The following is a 17508-nucleotide window of genomic DNA, read 5'->3' on the forward strand; positions in this document are numbered from 1 at the left end:
CCAGCCCCTGAAAAGATGCAAAGGAAATGGAAACCTAAACGAGTAGCATATGCCATCCCCTTGGCTCCAGCAAGGAAAATATTTGGCTTCCACTTGCAGCTACCCTAATCAAAAAGAAGTTTGGGTTGCAGGAATGTAAGTCGAAGTGAATGTTACATTTACATTAGCCATTTGTTAATTAGCCAGCAAATGAATCACCCCCCTGGACTGGCATGGTCCACACAGTTTAAAGCAAACACTGGTTGTGTCAAGTTAAACCAATGCCCTGGAGTTAGCTAAGCAGAAACATTCCCAAATGTAATTATTAATCAGATTTTCTTGTATTATTAAAACCATCAAGATTAAAATACCATGGTGGGCATTTACAGGCAGGGAAGTAGGAGGGAGGCTCAGTAGGTGTTTATTAAATCCATTTCCACATATACATCCACCCTTGGTGTGCTATCCGTTTCCCTGCAAGCAAAAGCCCTCTTTCACCTAGTGTCTACCCCTGTGGGTACCTCTGTGGTTATTACAGCATGATTTGTTGGCTTAATCAATATTCAGGCTAAACAATCATTTCTTTTAGCAGGGAGGAACTCTGTCACCCTTCTCGGTGTATCGTGCCAACACATCAAGGGACCAAAATGTTTTCCTGGGGTGTTAAAGGAACATTCCCAAGACAGTGGCTCAATGGGGACTAGAATAGCTCTTAGTGCTAGAGCGGTTGTATCATGCACAAAGTCTTGGCTACTGAGTCTTCCTCTTCCTCCTGAAGTTGCTGACACCTTAGAAAAGGCTTTGGTAAACAGAGGGTTAAGGAATCGCTGCAGCCTCAGTTCCTGATCCCACATGGTTTCTCCACTGGGTTTTCTCACCAGTGAACAGCAGAACAACCCAAATAAAGCTACTGGGGAGCCGGCTTTACTATGGACACTGAAACCCTGGTCAACTTTCTTGTACACTAACATCTGAAACTCAAGTGCCCCAAGACCTTCAGAAAAGGATATCATTCCTTTTTTTTTTCCCTCTTCCTTTGAGCTTAGGCCAAAAGCCAAAGTCATAAATGGAAACAGTTATTCTGGGCTCAATATCACCTTTTGTGCAATGACAAAAATACTGTGTTGTTGAACTGCTTGGCATGACTGCCCGAGCATGTGACAAGAAGCTAATTACTTTTGAAGCCAAATCCACTCGAGAAAACAGGAATCTAACTTACAGCAGCTCAGTTTTTGCCATTTCTTGCTCCTCGAAATGCAGTTTCTTTTTTTCCTCTCTCTCATGACACCCTTTCCTGCTCTTTCAAACAGTTTGTAGCTGAACTTGCAGACGGTCCCTACTGTCCTTCTCTCAGTCTTGCTCACTCCATGTGATAACCAAATCCTTCCTGCAGAGCTGGCCTCTTTTTCCACCGCCACACAGTCCATTAATTCACTCAACACATTTGTTTGCAGCTGTCTTCCATCACCAACCCCACACCCGGCTGGCTTCTCAGAGGAGAGGGAAAGCTTAATTTTCCATTAATGAAGGCATAAAGCAGGTAGTTCTGAGTCCTTTGCTCCCCAGAAAGATTATGCTTCATTTTACTGGGAAAACAAATATACTTGGGCTGCTAGTTTTGCTCTTTGGGTAGGTGATCAAATATGAGCTTCTCCAGAGAAGGAACAGCTTTCAGGTTCTTAAGTTTAGCTAATTCCAACAGTGTCTTCTTAACACAACCTGGTCATTTATATATATATGTATTTATATAATAGATATTTATATGTATTTATATCATAGAATCATAGAATAGTTAGGGTTGGAAAGGACCTTAAGATCATCTACTTCCAACCCCCCTGCCATGGGCAGGGACACCTCACTGCATATATGATATATATATGATATATATATGATATACATATGATATATATATCATATATATCATATATGTATTATATGTATTTATATCATATATACACATATATTCCTTTATATGTGTATTTCTTCGAGGTTAGGGACAGCTATTGATTTGTAATGAATGATCGTATTAGCGACTTCTTCCATTTCTCCCCCAAAACCAAACCCTTGCTTATTTTCACCTATAAATGCTAAAGATAAAACCAAACCAACAGCAAACAAAAAAACCCAAACCCAACCCCAACAAATGAACCAAACCCCCCCAAAAAACCCCCACGCAACCCAAACCCCATCAAATGGACAACCACCCATCTCTCATGCACAAAGGTTAGCAAGATTTGCTTTAAGTGATGTCCCTAAGACTGAGTCTGCAAACACAGCCCTGCACCTGATATTTAGGAGGCATTTTCCTCTTTTCTCCCTCACTCTTCAGTCCTCCCTTCTAATGTCAAACACAGGCAGTAGCTTTGAAGCTTTTCCAAATGCAAATGCCAGAAGAGTCCTGGTTTTCCAGTCTGCCTGCCAACTCCAGCAATCATTAATTTTATGTGCTAATTTTAAAGTTGATTGTTTTTGTGTCTTTGACTTCAAAGGCAACTCCAGTGAAAAAACCTCAAATCCGTTTCAAAAGGTAGAAAATTATTCTGTTGAAATGTCTTTTCTTGCAAAAGAAAAAAAAATCCCGTTCTTTTTATTTTAAGGAGCACAGATTTCTTCCCCAGCATAAATGCTGCAGAAGATTTTCATGCCAAACATTTGGTTGATTCCAAAAAGGCTTTTAAGAAGAATTAAAAGAGTTAAAGAAATCACATTAAAAGTGTTTTCATTGGTTCCACTGGTGGCACTGTGGATTTTACGACTGAAGTGTGCACGTAACAGACATGCAGAGCAATTACGTTTTTCAGTTACAAAACACTATTCATTAGATCAAATAAAATGACAGAGATTTTGGTCTCTTTCTGCCCTCAGATATTATACAGTCACTTGACTGGAGTACAATTTTGACTGTTTTCCCAGCTCATCAGCACATTAAAACCAGCTGTGGGTCTCCATAAATTGTTTCAGCAGAACCCGCTGAAAATATCTGTATTTTCCTTCCTCTCAGCCCAACAAATGAAATTTGGAGGTCATTATGGTAGTTTTAATTATGATTTGGTAGGGATGTCCTTCACTGAAATCTGTAGTTCCATAAACAACATGCTGCTTCTAATATGACATGCTTCTGTCATATTAGATTTCTTTATTTCAATTGTAAAGTCACAAAACCATGTGCTTCCCATTTTAGCTCCTGGACCCCCTGCTAAACTTATACACATGAAGGAGTGGTAGCAAAGGGAGAGCAGCAGCCAAAAGTGTCCACAGCCTTATTCCTGCTTGTGAAAAGATGTTTACTCATTCTGCAAACAACAAAAGGGGGAAAAAAGGGGGAGACGAAAGAAAACCAAACCAGAACTCAACAGAGTAGGAGCAAAACCAGACTGGCGTGAAGGCGGGTGCAGAGACAGAGCTCCAGCGTGATAGGGGTTTATAAATGTACGACAACTGCATGAGCTGCGAGTCTCGTACATGGCTCTAAAGTGGAACCAGCTGCCAGCGCCTGGCTCCCTCGCAGCAGAAGCTCTGGGACACGTCAAGAAAAGCTCCCCAGTGCTGCAAACAATTACAGCGGGTTTTTATTTGTTCCATGTTATCAAAGGTCTTAGGCTGGAGAAAAGAGAAATGTGAAGGGAAATAGGAACAAAATAGCAGACAAGGTGGACAAGGGCTTTGCTTGGGTTTAGTTTGGTCTTGACTGGGTTAAACGCAAGAAGAGGATCCCATATCCCACTCCCATTTCTCTATAGTAGAGAAATTTTAAGTCCCTCCTCAATCTGCGGAGCATTTAGGCTGTATTTTAACAGAGCCCTTAAATATGTGCCTAATTTTAAGCACCTGATTTATTCTATCGACTGCAAGCCTAGACTGCCAGTGGGTGATGCACAATGTAGATAACACTGATTTAATTTTATTCAATAACTCGCAGATAATTCAGGGCCCATAATATAAAGATATCGTTACCCTCGTTTATTGCTTCTACCACATGTAACGTGTTTGGTGTCCTGGACACAACCAAGTGGTTAAAGTGCTGCTGAGATAGACCCTTCCAATTAGGAGAACGCTGGGAAAACATTGACAAACAACTGGCTTGAATGGAGCCCAAGCATTCCCTTTGACAATGTGCACTGCATTTAGAAGATGCATTTTGGCTGGAGAAGGAACATTTTGGCCAGGTATTAAGCATATTTGCTCAAAGAGAAATGCCTGTGGAAACCTGAGAAGGTGGTTTTGCACTGAAGAGTTCACACAGTGGGCTTGACCTCGTACTGATTCCCTCCTAGCTTCATATAAACATCTTAATTATCTCATCACAGGCTGGAAACCATATAACGAAGGAGATATTTGTATCTGCCCCACCACAGAACATCACTTGTGATAATGAATTTCATGTTTATCAGATGAAGACTTCAGGAGTCTAAGTTGAAGTTTGGGAAATAGCACAAAATGTCCAACATCTCGGAGGGCAAACAAGTTCTTGGAAACCACAGTCAGGAACAAACCAAAGTAGTAGAAATTCCAGTTGAAAATGTTAGACTGGTTCCCTGCCTTCTGTTGGCAGTCAGATTTTGGGAAAGAACAATTAGTGTAATAGGTTCTGGGAGCTATTGAGCCAGAAACTGAGAAAAATGGAAACCAAGAGAAACAGCTGGAATATCTTCTCATTCTTATTTAGATTGCGGTTACAGCAGCTGAATGGCTATTTTTTCTGATCCACTTGTGTAATACTGAAAACTGGGGAGGGGAGGAATTGTCCCAAGTCGACCTCATGGAACAAAGGGGAAAAACTGTGGGACAAAAAGGGGGAAAAAAGGAGAAAGATTTTCTTTGGAGAACGAGGAAGCGTGCAGTGTTTCCTGTTGGGATGGATCAATGGCTCTGCTCAGCCCCAAAAGTAGATTACTTATTTTCTTTACAGACTGTTTTTAGAGGGGAGGTGGGAGAGGTGTTTTGAGATGTATAAGCAAAATTGAAGGACATTCCAGGAAAGAAAAGAAATAGTTTAGATTGCAAAGTAGAATTTTTCAGAGGAGTTTAAAAAGGAATGTTCCAAATAAGAAAAAGAATCAAGTTTTCTAATTCAAACTTGTTGAAATATTGCTTTTTTTATGACTTCTTTTGGTGGCAATTCTGTTTTTCATAGGGAAAAAAAATAAGGTATTTGACATAAGCTTGCAAAGCAACCAAATTAATCTTTTCTGGAGGGAAGAAAGAAGAAGGCACTGTACCTCGCCTGGGGTGGATGGTGGGACCTGAGCCCCAGCACATTATGGCAGAGCTCAGCATGGGTCCTGCTCCAGGGCAGATCTTCTCTGGAGATGGGACCAGCACTATGGCACAGAGACCCCTCTTCCACCTGCAAATGTGGGATCTAAGGTCTGTGAAGCCCCTGTGCCAGGAGGAGCACGATGACACCAGCCCAGGGCAGAAGCAAGACAACATCCATGGGGTGCTGCAGGTGAAGAGAAATGTAGGGTTTGCAGGGTAGGGATGAGACCTGAGTGAAATCAGTCATCACATCCCTCTAAAGAGCCAGGAGAGGAAAGGCAGACATAAACCAATTCCAGCAAACCAGGTGCTGGTGCCACAAAGCCAAGCAATGACGACATCTGCCTTTTGAAGCATGGAGATTTGTTACCTGCCAAGTTTCTGGATGCCTGCACTCCTGTTCCAGGGGCCCAGGTATGATATTTAGACTATAAAACCCTCCCAGACCACTGGGGCTCTAAGGGTATTACTCAAAAGTTGTTTGGGGTGTGCTCTATGTTTCTAGTATTGGCTTCCTATAGGATAGGATTTTCCTTTTGTCCAAAAGACATAGTAGATGGAGAGTGTTGAGTTGATGGATCTGGTCAAGAGAGATTTCCCAGGATGGAGACCTGCAGTGGGTACCATTTAGCTTTCAGTGTTTGATCTAGACTAGTTGCAATCAATGTCCATGAGTAGGGTCCAGTTGAGAAGGACTTACAGTCCGAGTCCTTGATGCTCTCATCCCTTGGGAGCTCAGCATAGCACAGGGCTGCACTGCCATGTGAGGTTAGGGGAACAGCAGGGGTTCGCCATGCCCATTTCACCCTAGAGGGCTTTTACAGCATCCCCCAAGATGATGCCCATGTGCCTCAGTGGCATTACTGCATGCTGAGCCCTTTTTATTTCTTATTTCAACTGCTGGGGTTTTTAAGGATGCAGGATATAGCTTTCTCAGGCCCAGGTGATAGAACCAAGCCCTCACCACTCTCCAGCTTTACAAAACAAATTCTCAGAGATCCCAAATCTGGTGTCCATGAGCAAGCCCACATCTCCAGCCCACCGTGCTGGTCCTGCACATAGCCAAAAGCTGTTCCATGTGGGTCTGCACTTCTAGCTGCCCCAGAGGAACCCAATCACCTGTACCTTACAGGAGGCCTAGGACTCCTTTATGTCCTGAGGGACCTTCATAGACAGACCCCACAGGAACTGGTAAGTTGGTGTCAAACAGATGAAGGTGTTTGAGAGCTTAATTCCAATGAAAACTGGTGGTACCTAAACTCCCTTCAAAAACAGAACTTGCCTGAACAAGTTCAAAAAGTCCCATTGGTGCATTACGGAACAAGCAGAAGGAGTTACTTATACCACTGGAAAAACCCCTACAGGGGTAAGCAGAGTCTTCTCCTCTTCAGAAACTCCAGCTGAGGGCACTAAAAATACCATTTGTGGCACAAGGAGAGGAACCCAGATATGATCTTCCCCTAATCCTGACTAAAAGGCATTACATTATGTATTCAAATGGTGGCTCCCCCTTGGGGTGCTAAAATAGACTCGGATAACAGGGTTAGCAAGGGTCCATAGCCAACATGAGGGACACAGCAGTGGGGTCACCCTTCCCTGCAGCTGCTGCTGTCCCCTGATCCAGGCCGCCTGCTCTCTGCTCTGGGCACACCTGTAACTGAAATGGGGGATCCCTTCAAAGAGGGACTTTCACAGTGGAGAAGTGCCAAACCAAGACCTTCGCAGCACTAACAGTGAACTCCGATGCTTTCTGGTTCTCACGGTGGGGTTAGACACAGCTGTGCTCAGACCAGATTTGGGGCCAAGGGCTTTAAAGCTGTTTTAGATACTTTGGCCTTCCCACGTCTTTGAAAAGGTTGTCAAGGCAATCTGTGAAACAGCTGAAAAGCTTTATTAAATTCTGCAGAAAGCTCCAGAATCTCACACAGGTCATTCAGTGTGTATTAAATGGTATTGTCACTGACTTCCCCTGCACTCGATCCCAGCTCACACCACTAAGCCCTGACATGAGGAGATGTGCTTACTGTGTGAACCGGAATCACGCACTGGGCCGATTCAGTTTTACATCTATTCCCCCTTGATCGTCGTCCTAAAACACATACTCCAGCTGTCTTATGAGATCATCATTTAACAATAGCATCATCATGGTTTGGTGAAGCCCAAATAGAGGCAAAGGCACGCTCTACGGACTGAGTTTCTTCTTTCATTTGGAGGAGGGAAAGGCACAGAGCTGAGAAATCACAAGTGTCTTTCAAAAAGCAGCAGTGATGGTGGAGGAGGCAGGGAACGGGTACATGGATTGAGGAATAAGGTCTAAGGGCTGCTCTTAATCCCTGCTTCAACGCAGCGCTGGCAACAGCTGGTGCCATGTTTGGGAATTTCACCCTTGGAGCAGCTTCTTACCAGCTCTCCCCAGCTGTGCTGAGGTCCACATAAGGACCCCCGGCCAGTGCCAAACCAGGAAATGTCCCAAATGCTTGGCTGCATGCTCTCCATTATATCTGCCCTACCTCACCGCTGCGGCATCTGTGCCCTCTGGCAGCAGAGAAGCAAGTTGTGCAGAGGGGCTGTGAACCACCAGCCTTCTGTGGTCGTATTTCCATGGACAGGAGACATGTCCTCACTCTGGCTCTTGGAAAACGATGCGACTAAAGGTGTAAAAAAGATGTGTAAAAACACAGAGTTGCCCCTGCTCCACCAGGAATTGAAGGCAGATTCATACAACTGCAAAAGATGGGAATCTAAGATGCACGGGTAGCTTGAGAGCCAGGGCTATAAAACAAACCTAAGCATTACACATTCTTAACAAAGGCGCGATCTGGGCTCACTGCATTCTGTTTTTGTTATGTTTCCCCCCTGTTTTATGCTGCTTTAACCTTCGATTGTTGCTGTTGGAATCCTTTTTTTGCACTGTTCCACTTGTCATTCTTCTTATTTTTATTAGAGACACTTTGGCAGAAGACTTATCAAAATGCGCTGAGCTTGTCAACGAACGTCATTAGCAACGAGTCGAAGCAGACAGTGTAAGCAGGGAAAGGGCATGGGAAAATATGCAATATAAAATCTTTTTATATGTCAAAGAAATGCAGCGGAATAATGGCAAAGGCCTTGCTGTAAATGATTTCTGCTGTTATAGAAGTAAGTTCCCACTATTACGTGATTTCTAGCCACGTTTCAAAAGGTCTGTGCAGGGGACCAGATGCTCTTCTAGAAGATAATGGCACAGCTTCATCAAAATCTACTACTACTGTCCACATCCAGTAAGCGACAAATTAAGGACTAGATCACCATCTCTGGAAATCAAAATCAGGTCATTGGCATAAATGCAGCTGTATCAGATCATGCCCAAATCACGCTTTCTTCTGGGCTAATACTACTGGTTTACCCAAGTGGCCCACACATACAGCAGCGTGCTGGGGCTCGATCTCAACATGCCAAGCTGCTCGTTACCGGGCTAAAAGGCTGCCCCTCTCTCAATCCCTCCTTTGAAGTTTCCTCAAAGACATTTGCTTACTTAAGCTCATGCAAGAGAAGGTGAAGTCTGACCCCACCAACCACTGGTGGTGTCCACTTTCATAAGGGTATGAGAAGAAAAATAAATCACTGCAAAATGAACGTAAGCAAAGCCTCACGGTGTGCTTACCTAATTAGGTGTAAGGTTATATTGCAGGTTGTACTGGACTGAACAAGAAGGGCTGGAATTCAGTAGGCTTAGGTTAAACAAAATAAATCATAAGGTCAATGGTAAGGTGAAAATAGAAAGGCATCCCACCCACCACAGTACAGCAGCAGCAAGCAAGAAAAGTGCACTCTTGGCATCCCAAAGGCCGAGTGAGACATATGAGCCTGCAAGGTTTAGTCCCTTTGGCTGCAATTGCTGATTACAGCTCTTTGGAGATCAGCTTCTGATAAGTAAATAGGTCAGACTGCTCCTGGCCAAGGGTAATGGTCAAGTGATGCTATTTAACCTCATGTGCTTCCATGGGGCACTGGAGCTGGATGGAGAACCACCACAGAGGGTCACTGAACATGGGTGAGCACATCAATAGGAACACGGGTGAAGCCCCAAGGAGAAGAAATGGCAATAACAACAGACCCTCATGGCTGCACCAGCACAGGAGGAGGGGGGCGTGTGGTGGCTCATAACACATCATAAACACTGCTGGCTGCAGCTCACAGGGAGGGACAGGCAGGGCAAAGGTACAAAGGAGGGGAGACTTGGAAGAAAAGGCTGATTAGAATTGAAAATGCTTTAATTGATCACAACCTTCATCTCTTTGATATTCCTCCAAGTGTGATGGGGTCTAGCAAGCTTGTTAGACCACACATGGGAGTTCCATCAGAGAATCATAGAATCAGCTCTGTTGGAAAAGACCTTTGAGATCATCAAGACCAACCATTACTACAGGACTGCCAAGTCCACCACTAAACCATGTCACTGAGGGCCTCAATCATCTCACATATGGAGCTGAAGATCTCCACAGGGCAGGAAACTACTCTTGCATCACTGCACAAACTTGTGCAAGTTGAATAGATGTAAGGAAGAGGAGTGCAGAACAGGTTTGCAAACCTGACTCAGCCTTGATGGGAGCTAATGCAATTTCAGTGGGCTGAACTGGGGCTGTACATCTTTCAGAGCCTGTTTTACTGCAGGGAGCGTTTTTATGGCCAAAATAATATGTGCCATATGGAAAAGCCCTGCAGAAATTAATACAAGTGCAACCAGTAGGGCTGGAGAGAAATGAAATAATCGATAGAAATGGCTGTGTAATCTTTAAGGCTTGATGGAGAATGATTCCCTCTCACAAAGACTTTTTAAGACATTCTATAGAATTGCTATGATGTAATTCGCTCTTAAATCCTAGTCAAAAGCTCCAAAGCCTAAGAATGGTTATTGTTTTCTGATTAAATTCTGTAAGACTTCTGCATAAAGAAAGAGCTGGTATTCTCATATCTCTGCTATCCAAATCTGAAGGAATACAAGACCACTGGATTTAATTATATCAGTCATATAAATGTCTTCCAAACCATTACATATATCTGTGCACATGAAAACACTCATTCATACAAATTAGGTGCCATTGGAATTGATAGAGGTGAACCCGCTCTGATGGGACCGGCTACTGAAACAACTACAGTGACTGACATGCTTTTAAAGGCCACAGAAGGGAAAGGGCTGGAAAGCTCTTACAATATGTTTTTGGAGGTGGAAAAATACCAGTGCATGGAGATGGAAACTGTCTGGAGGAGCACGGTGGGTTTGCTCTCACTCCTTTTGCAAAGAGGAGTTTCTGGTTGTGCACAGAAAGGGAGTATGTGCTCACCCTGGTCCAGGGCATCCTGCGGCCTCGGGTGGGGAGGCCAGCTGGGATGTGAAAGGCTTCAGAGCTGGGAATTGAGCCTAGAGTGCTGGCAGCCCTAATACTTCCCTCACCAGGGGACTGTAAGGTATTTGTTCTCCTTCTTTCTCTCTCCCACTCATTCATTTCAAGCGAGACCTGTTGGTTCACAGTGAGATGGAGAGGGAAAAACAGCCCTGCAATCACAAAGCGCTGCTGTGAGATGGAAAAACTGGGGTTTACCCAGCTCTGCTCCAAAAAACACCTAAGGGAAGAGGTGACAGCGGCTGCCTGAAGCCCACCTGTGGGTCATGAGGGGCTGCACACTGCTGGAGCATGCCTGGGATTCCTTCACCAGGATGCCAAACAGGCAATTGGAACTGGATGATCTTAAGGTCCTTTCCAACCCTAACTATTCTATGATTCTGTGATTGCAGCCAGGGTGAAGTTGCTCAATGTTGTGAAACACAGGAGGAAAAATGATATATTAAAGTAATAAAGGCAAGCAAAAGCACTCTCTGTAAGGGGGCTGGAAGGAGGGGAAATCTCAGTGTGTGGTAAACCGGTGCGAAACGCATCTTGGCATCATTTTCTGCACTGGAGGAAAAAGGGACATAAATAGATGCAAAAAAATCTTATGGCTGGCTGGTAGAGTATACATGGACATGTCGTTAAGGAGCTCTGATCCCTGATTTAGTGAAGTACTTTAGTGTATGTTTAATTTTCAGCATGTTAGTACTAAAACGGGTCATAGAGCACTAGTGAAAATGAGTGGTGTTGGTCTAAAAATGATGAAAAATAAGCAATGATGAAAGATACATATTTCTTTTTAAGATTTCTTGGGAAAATTATTGCTTAAAACTAAAAAGCACTTCAATATTTATTAAAGAAACTTTCAAATTTAAAATTCCTATTAAACTCAACTCCTCTTCCCAAAGGAACGTAGAAAAAGATCCAGCACATTGGAGGGTTTTCCTGGAAAATGCCTGGGTTTGCCATTTCTTTTAAAGGCAAACATATGGCTGTGGATCTTCTGGCAAGGTTCAGGGTTGTACAAAGATATCTCTTCTGAATGGTCGAAACAACTACACCACACCATACATACAAAAAACTCAATGTGAACCATTCACATCTACTCCCGACACCAACAGCATGGTCCAGGGAGGTGGTTCTACCCCTCTACTCTGCTCCCATGAGACTCCCATTCAGCTCTTGGGGCCCCAACACAAGAGGGATGTGAGTCTGCTTGAGCAAGTCCGAAGGAAGAGCACAAAGATGCTGTGAGGGCTGAAGCAGCTCTGCTCTGAAGCCAGGCTGAGAGAGCTGGGCTGGGTCAGCCTGGAGAAGAGAAGGCTCCTGAAGGGGAGACCTGAGAGCAGCTCCAGTGCCTAAAGGGGCTGCAGGAAACCTGGAGAGGGGCTTGGGACAAGGGATGTAGGGACAGGCCAAGGGGAATGGCTTGAACCTGCCCGAGGGGAGACTGAGCTGAGCTCTTAGGCAGAAGCTCTTCCCTGTGAGGGTGCTGAGGCGCTGGCACAGGGTGCCCAGAGAAGCTGTGGCTGCCTCATCCCTGGCAGTGTTCAAGGCCAGGTTGGACACAGGGGCTTGGAGCAAGCTACTCTAGTGGAAGGGGTCCCTGCCTGTGGCTGGGGTTGGAGCTGGATGAGCTTTAAGGTCCCTTCCAACTCAAACCATTCTATGGTTCTATGACATGAAGTGAACTTGCCTCAACTTAGCTTTTATTATTCAGTTCAAACGATGGTCCCTGAGGTGGACCAAATTTCAAACAAGTCTTGGTTGTGCTCAAGGGAGCAAGGGCCACTCCTATAGCTTCAGGTGCAAAGACTCTGTGACATCCTTTTTCACACATATCTGACAAAGCTAAAATGTGACATTTTTAGCTCCACTGCGGGAATCTTCTCAAATCTCTGCCTTCTCCAAGGCCACCTGTCAGAGGATCATACCCTGAGCCTTCAGGCTGCTGTGATTTAGACTCTATTATTTTATTGTACATCAGGAAAGACCACAGTTAGAAAATGAATAGTATATCATCAGTGCAAAAGTTTTCCTTTAGTAATTGCATTCAGCTGTCTTTTCAACAAAGGCAGTAGAGGGAGAGGCAGCAATTTTGCTATATCAGCCTAAATCTTAATTAAAAATGGGACCAGAAAGGGCAGAAGAAAGCCAGAAGTTGTTTTTCTTTGTCCAGTAGCCATCAGAAGAAAAATCTCAGTTTATAGTCTGGATTTTACCACTTCTGCAAACTCTGCATGTTGTGTAAGACCAACCTGTCCTCAGTGAGGCTGGCACACTCGGTGATGCCAGAGAAGTGTCCTCCAGATCATGGAATCACAAAACGGTTTGGGTTGGAAGGGACATTAAAGCTCATCCAGTTCCAACCCCCTGCCACAGGCAGGCACACCTTCCACTAGAGCAGCTTGCTCCAGGCCCCATCCATCCTGGGCTAGGAAATAGCCACCTGGGAAGGGACCAGCCTCTCTGATGACCCTCTCATGGTGCAGGAGATAATGTTATATGCAAGGCAAGGGGCTGTTCAGACACTGTGAAACCTTGGAAATCAGACTGCCTTTGTTCTTTGGGAGCACGCCCAATGCTTTCTGCTCCCAAACTTACAAGACCATATCATAACCAGGGCTGAACAGGCCCCCTCAGTAGTCTGTAGCCCCCAGGTAGGGTGTTGGAGCAGCCATTTGATGTGCAAAGGTCTTTGTCAGCCTGGGGAGCCTTGTCCAAGCACAAATGCATTTTGACTTCCCTCTCCCATGAATGACCTCCTAAGAGGCAGTGGCAGCTGCCTGGGACCGCTCTTGCTGGCAGAGCATGCCGCAGGTGGCACCATCTGCACCACCAAGGCCAACCCAAACAGCTCATTCCCAGCTGCAGGGAAGGGCCAGCAATGGGATAGTGACTCCCAGGCGGGGTGAAGGGTGGCTCACACACTGGCTCCCTTGTGGAGGAGGAACAGGCGATAATTAGCACCTGTAGGCAGCTCCCAGCCCCTGCAATAAACACAAATACGTCTCCTGGCATGGCCAGCTAGGAAAACACAAGCTGAAAAAGCCCCCTGTGCCAGACACATTCCACTGTACGCGTGCCACTGCTGCGTGCCAGCTGCTTGCTTGCGGGGACGTGTGCTGGAAAGCCAGCAAACCCGAGCCTGCTCCATCAGGAAGGATGGAAGCTCTTTCCCCTTCAGCTGTTTTCACATGCTTAGCAGCACACATGGGCTTCACAGCTACTTCAGATTTTCTTTCAAGATGTGACCCCAAATGGATTTATGCTATTATTTTACGGAATGAATGTTTAATTTGTCTAGTTGCTTCAATAAGAGGCTGAGTGGAGGCCCACAAGTGCCATGAACACCTTCCTACCTCCTTCTCACTCCTCCTGCACGCACGCTGATTCAATGTAGATGTTATGGCATAAGGAGCCACAGATTGTTCCATCCCTGGCAGTGTTCAAGGCCAGGTTGGACGGGGCTTGGAGCTACCTGGTCTGGTAAAGGTGTCCCTGCCCACAGCAGGGGATTGGAAATGGATGAGTTTTGAGGTCACTTCCAACCCAAACCAGTCTGGGACTCTACGTGCAACAGGCACAAAAAAAATAACAGTACCAAGACATGAAAAAAACCCTCTCACAATGGGTATGGAATCTTCCCAGATGCCCAGAACCCACAGGGTTTATGGGATTTGGGAAAGACCTTGACCATGAGGGATGTCATCACAGTTGACAGTCCAAGCATGAAGGGCAAGTAGGCCCTCTGGTGATGGCAGTGTGGGAAAAACACATCCAGCCCTACACCCAGGGGGACATTCCACAGTGGGTGGCCATCACCAGGCTCCAAGAGGACGGGTCAGGCGAAGAGAAGAGACGCCCATGACCTTCTGCCACCAGCACCCCAAGAAACGAAGGCTGGACGTGGGAAGCTCCCAGTCACCACTCACCCTAGTCACTGAGGGGGTCTGTTGGAGGGGCTGATGCTGCCACCAGCACAGCTGCAGACACACCAGGCCCAAAGACAATAAACAAAAGGACTTTGCTCTCAGAGCTGGGGCTGGGCATGGGGTTATGTGATTTTTGGAAGCCTTGCAGAAACTCGTGTGTGACAGATGGAATTCAAAATCCCTTCGTGTTGCATGGACGCCCTGGCGCTACGAGGCAGCTCTTGCTAAGCACTTTGCTAGGTGGCTACCTGCTGTGCAGCTCCATCTAATCAGCGCAGACCATCTCCAAAGGAAACAGCTCTGAACACTTCCATTGTTTAAAGTCTTTTGCTCTGGGCTCACAAAAGCCTGGTGCTCTGCTCTCTCAAGTGTGAAAACTGACTATAAAGCAGGTCGGACTCAGCTGGGGCTTAGCGGGCAGCATGAGCCACACACCAGTGATGGGTTTGCATACAAACCACTTGGCAGAGCTTCCAGGACAAGTCAGTTCCTGGAAGGAAAAGTGGCTAATAGGTATGAAATACACTTTGCTTGTGTACCAGTAAGTGCTAAGGCCAAATGTCTGACTGTCAGATTGATACAAGTCATAAAGCATTGACTATTGAAAAGCTTCCTGCTCCTGAGCCGTTACACCTGAACCTTTGCTTCTCTGCAATTCAACTCCTTGATCAAAATACACTCCGGGGCTCAGCAGCTGAGATGTCCTGGGGCACAGAGTGTCCATTAGTCACAGTTTAGCTGAAATTCCTGCTGGCTTCCTCACTGTGCCAATTTGGACCCTGGGGTTACCTGCGCCTGGCCAGGGTAAGTGACTGACTCCTGTTATGTATTTTCCCATATAAAAAGAGCATTTGTATTCCTTCAACCAGTGTGACTTTTGGTTTAGATTCAGGGAGAAAAGCAAACTTTTCCTAACAGGGGCAAAGAGCGTGTCACCTCCATAACATGCTACATAAACAGTTTCCCTTCTGGCAAGCAAGACCCACCTGAAATACAGAGGAACAGTGCTGAGTAAACACACTTAGAGGTGTGATAGAGCTACTGAGGGCTGCCCAGTCAGCAACGCCTGCCCTCCAGCAGCTCCCTTGTCTGCTTTAACAACCAGAAAAGTCAGTGTGGATAGGTATGCAATGGCCCAAGATGTGGCTGTGTTCTAATTCCCATAATCATAGAATGGTTTAGGTTGGAAGGGACCTTAAAGCTCATCCAGTTCCAACCCCTGCCACAGGCAGGGACCCCTTCCACTAGAGCAGCTTTCTCCAAGCCCCTGTGTCCAACCTGGCCTTGAACACTGCCAGGGATGGGGCACCCACAGCTTCTCTGGGCACCCTGTACCAGCGCCTCAGCACCCTCACAGGGAAGAGCTTCTGTCTAATGTCTAATCTAAATCTCCCTTATTCTCTCTTATTAAATTTCCCTTATTGCTGGGATGCACTTGAAGGTGCTCTAAGGTTTCCCCTTAAGGAGCCTTCTTCAGACTGACCCAGCCCAGCTCTCTCAACCTGGCTCCAGAGCAGAGCTGCTCCAGCCCTCGCACCATCACCATAGGTTCCTTGGGACTTGCTCGAGCAGGTCCCCATCCTGGAAGTTCAGATGATGTTCACAGCTTAATTCTTCCCACAGTGTCTTTTTTTCCCTCACTGTCCCTATCACCCAGGAAGGAGTTAGTTTGATTTAGGTTCTTGTGTTCAGCAGCCTTATCAAGCTCCGAGATAGTAAGAATGATATCCCGTAGAATAAATACATTGCAAAAGAAAATACAGGAAATCTCATGTTGTCCTGCATCCACGAAAACAACAGCAGCAGTGCAGTTTTAGTATGTCGAGTTTAATTTAACTATTTGGTATTTGTAAACAGATAAATTTGGAGGAGAACTGGCCTAAGGATTTGAGAAGGTGAACCCCCTAAATAAGGAATGGTGATCTTAATGGGTTATAAAAACCTCCGATGTACTTTTATGTTTTCTCTTTTTCACATGTTGTGATTAATGTTGTGCCATTGCTATGATCCAGGTAATAACCACATCAGAAGGAGCTCCTGTATTCATTTACAGATAGATCTGTCTTATAGTCATAGAATCCCAGAATGGTTTGGGTTGGAAAGGACCTTAAGATCATCCAGTTCCAACCCCCTGCCATGGGCAGGGACATCCCACATTAGTCCATGTTGCCCAAGACTCTGTCCAACCTGGCCTTCTCAGAGACTCCTGAGAAAACTTGTCCAGTTCATGGTCAGTTTTCCCCCCTATTTTAGCACAAGCATCTTCACCCTGCCAAGGAAGGACTGCTTTAACAGGAAAGGGGTGACTTCCTCAGTGACCATCATGACTCTTTGTAGATGTTTTATGCCATAGTTCATGGTCTATCCAGACCACGTGCACAGGCACACAAAAGGCAGCCAGCCCTGCTGCTCGCAGAGAACTCGGTGCTAATTCATGATTCCACCTGGGCTGAAGACTTAAATTTCATTATACGCTTTATAAACTTAAGAGGTTTAGAAATAACATATAATATTACTGGCTCAGAATGAATTTCCATCTAAAGGCAAAGCTCTGAAAGGGATGTATTAAATCCAGGGAAATTCTGCTTCAAAAGCTCCACACATTTCTGAACATAATATCCCAAAGTCATACTCCAACGTTAAAATTTGATAAAAACTGGAAATTACTTGGCATCTCAGACTATTTTGAGATACTGAGTAATAAAATGGATAAGATCTGTGCCAAGAATAAGATTAATTTTCCCCATTGTTTGAATATTTGAACTACAAGAATGAGAAAGTTCTGCTCAATATTTTAATGTGGCAGATTTTTAGTGGTATTGGTTTATACATCTACCTATTTCTCCGCAGTTTTTCCCTCTACATTCAAGTGCAGGTAGATGAGACCTCATCTGCTGAAATCAAGGTTTGGGTGTGCAGCCAGAAACAGCCACGTAGGAGACCCTTTCAACTGATTTCATGAATCT

At 45.2% G+C, this 17508-nt stretch overlaps 2 long non-coding RNA genes across 2 annotated transcripts in view; one reads left to right on the forward strand and one right to left on the reverse strand.

Annotated features, from left to right (window-relative positions):
* LOC133207681 (uncharacterized) overlaps positions 1-17508 on the reverse strand; it is a 99111-nt gene that overhangs the window by 34602 nt on the left and 47001 nt on the right. The window lies entirely within an intron of this gene.
* LOC133207629 (uncharacterized) lies at positions 1431-4772 on the forward strand. Its single transcript, XR_009724097.1, has 2 exons — positions 1431-1519; positions 3161-4772. It is a non-coding gene; the product is annotated as an uncharacterized LOC133207629 (long non-coding RNA).

The sequence above is a fragment of the Neopsephotus bourkii genome, unplaced genomic scaffold (genome assembly GCF_033783945.1).
Source record: "Neopsephotus bourkii isolate Nb327-2 ecotype Australia unplaced genomic scaffold, CSIRO-AGI_Nbou_v1 NB_234, whole genome shotgun sequence".
Lineage (NCBI taxonomy): Eukaryota > Metazoa > Chordata > Aves > Psittaciformes > Psittacidae > Neopsephotus > Neopsephotus bourkii.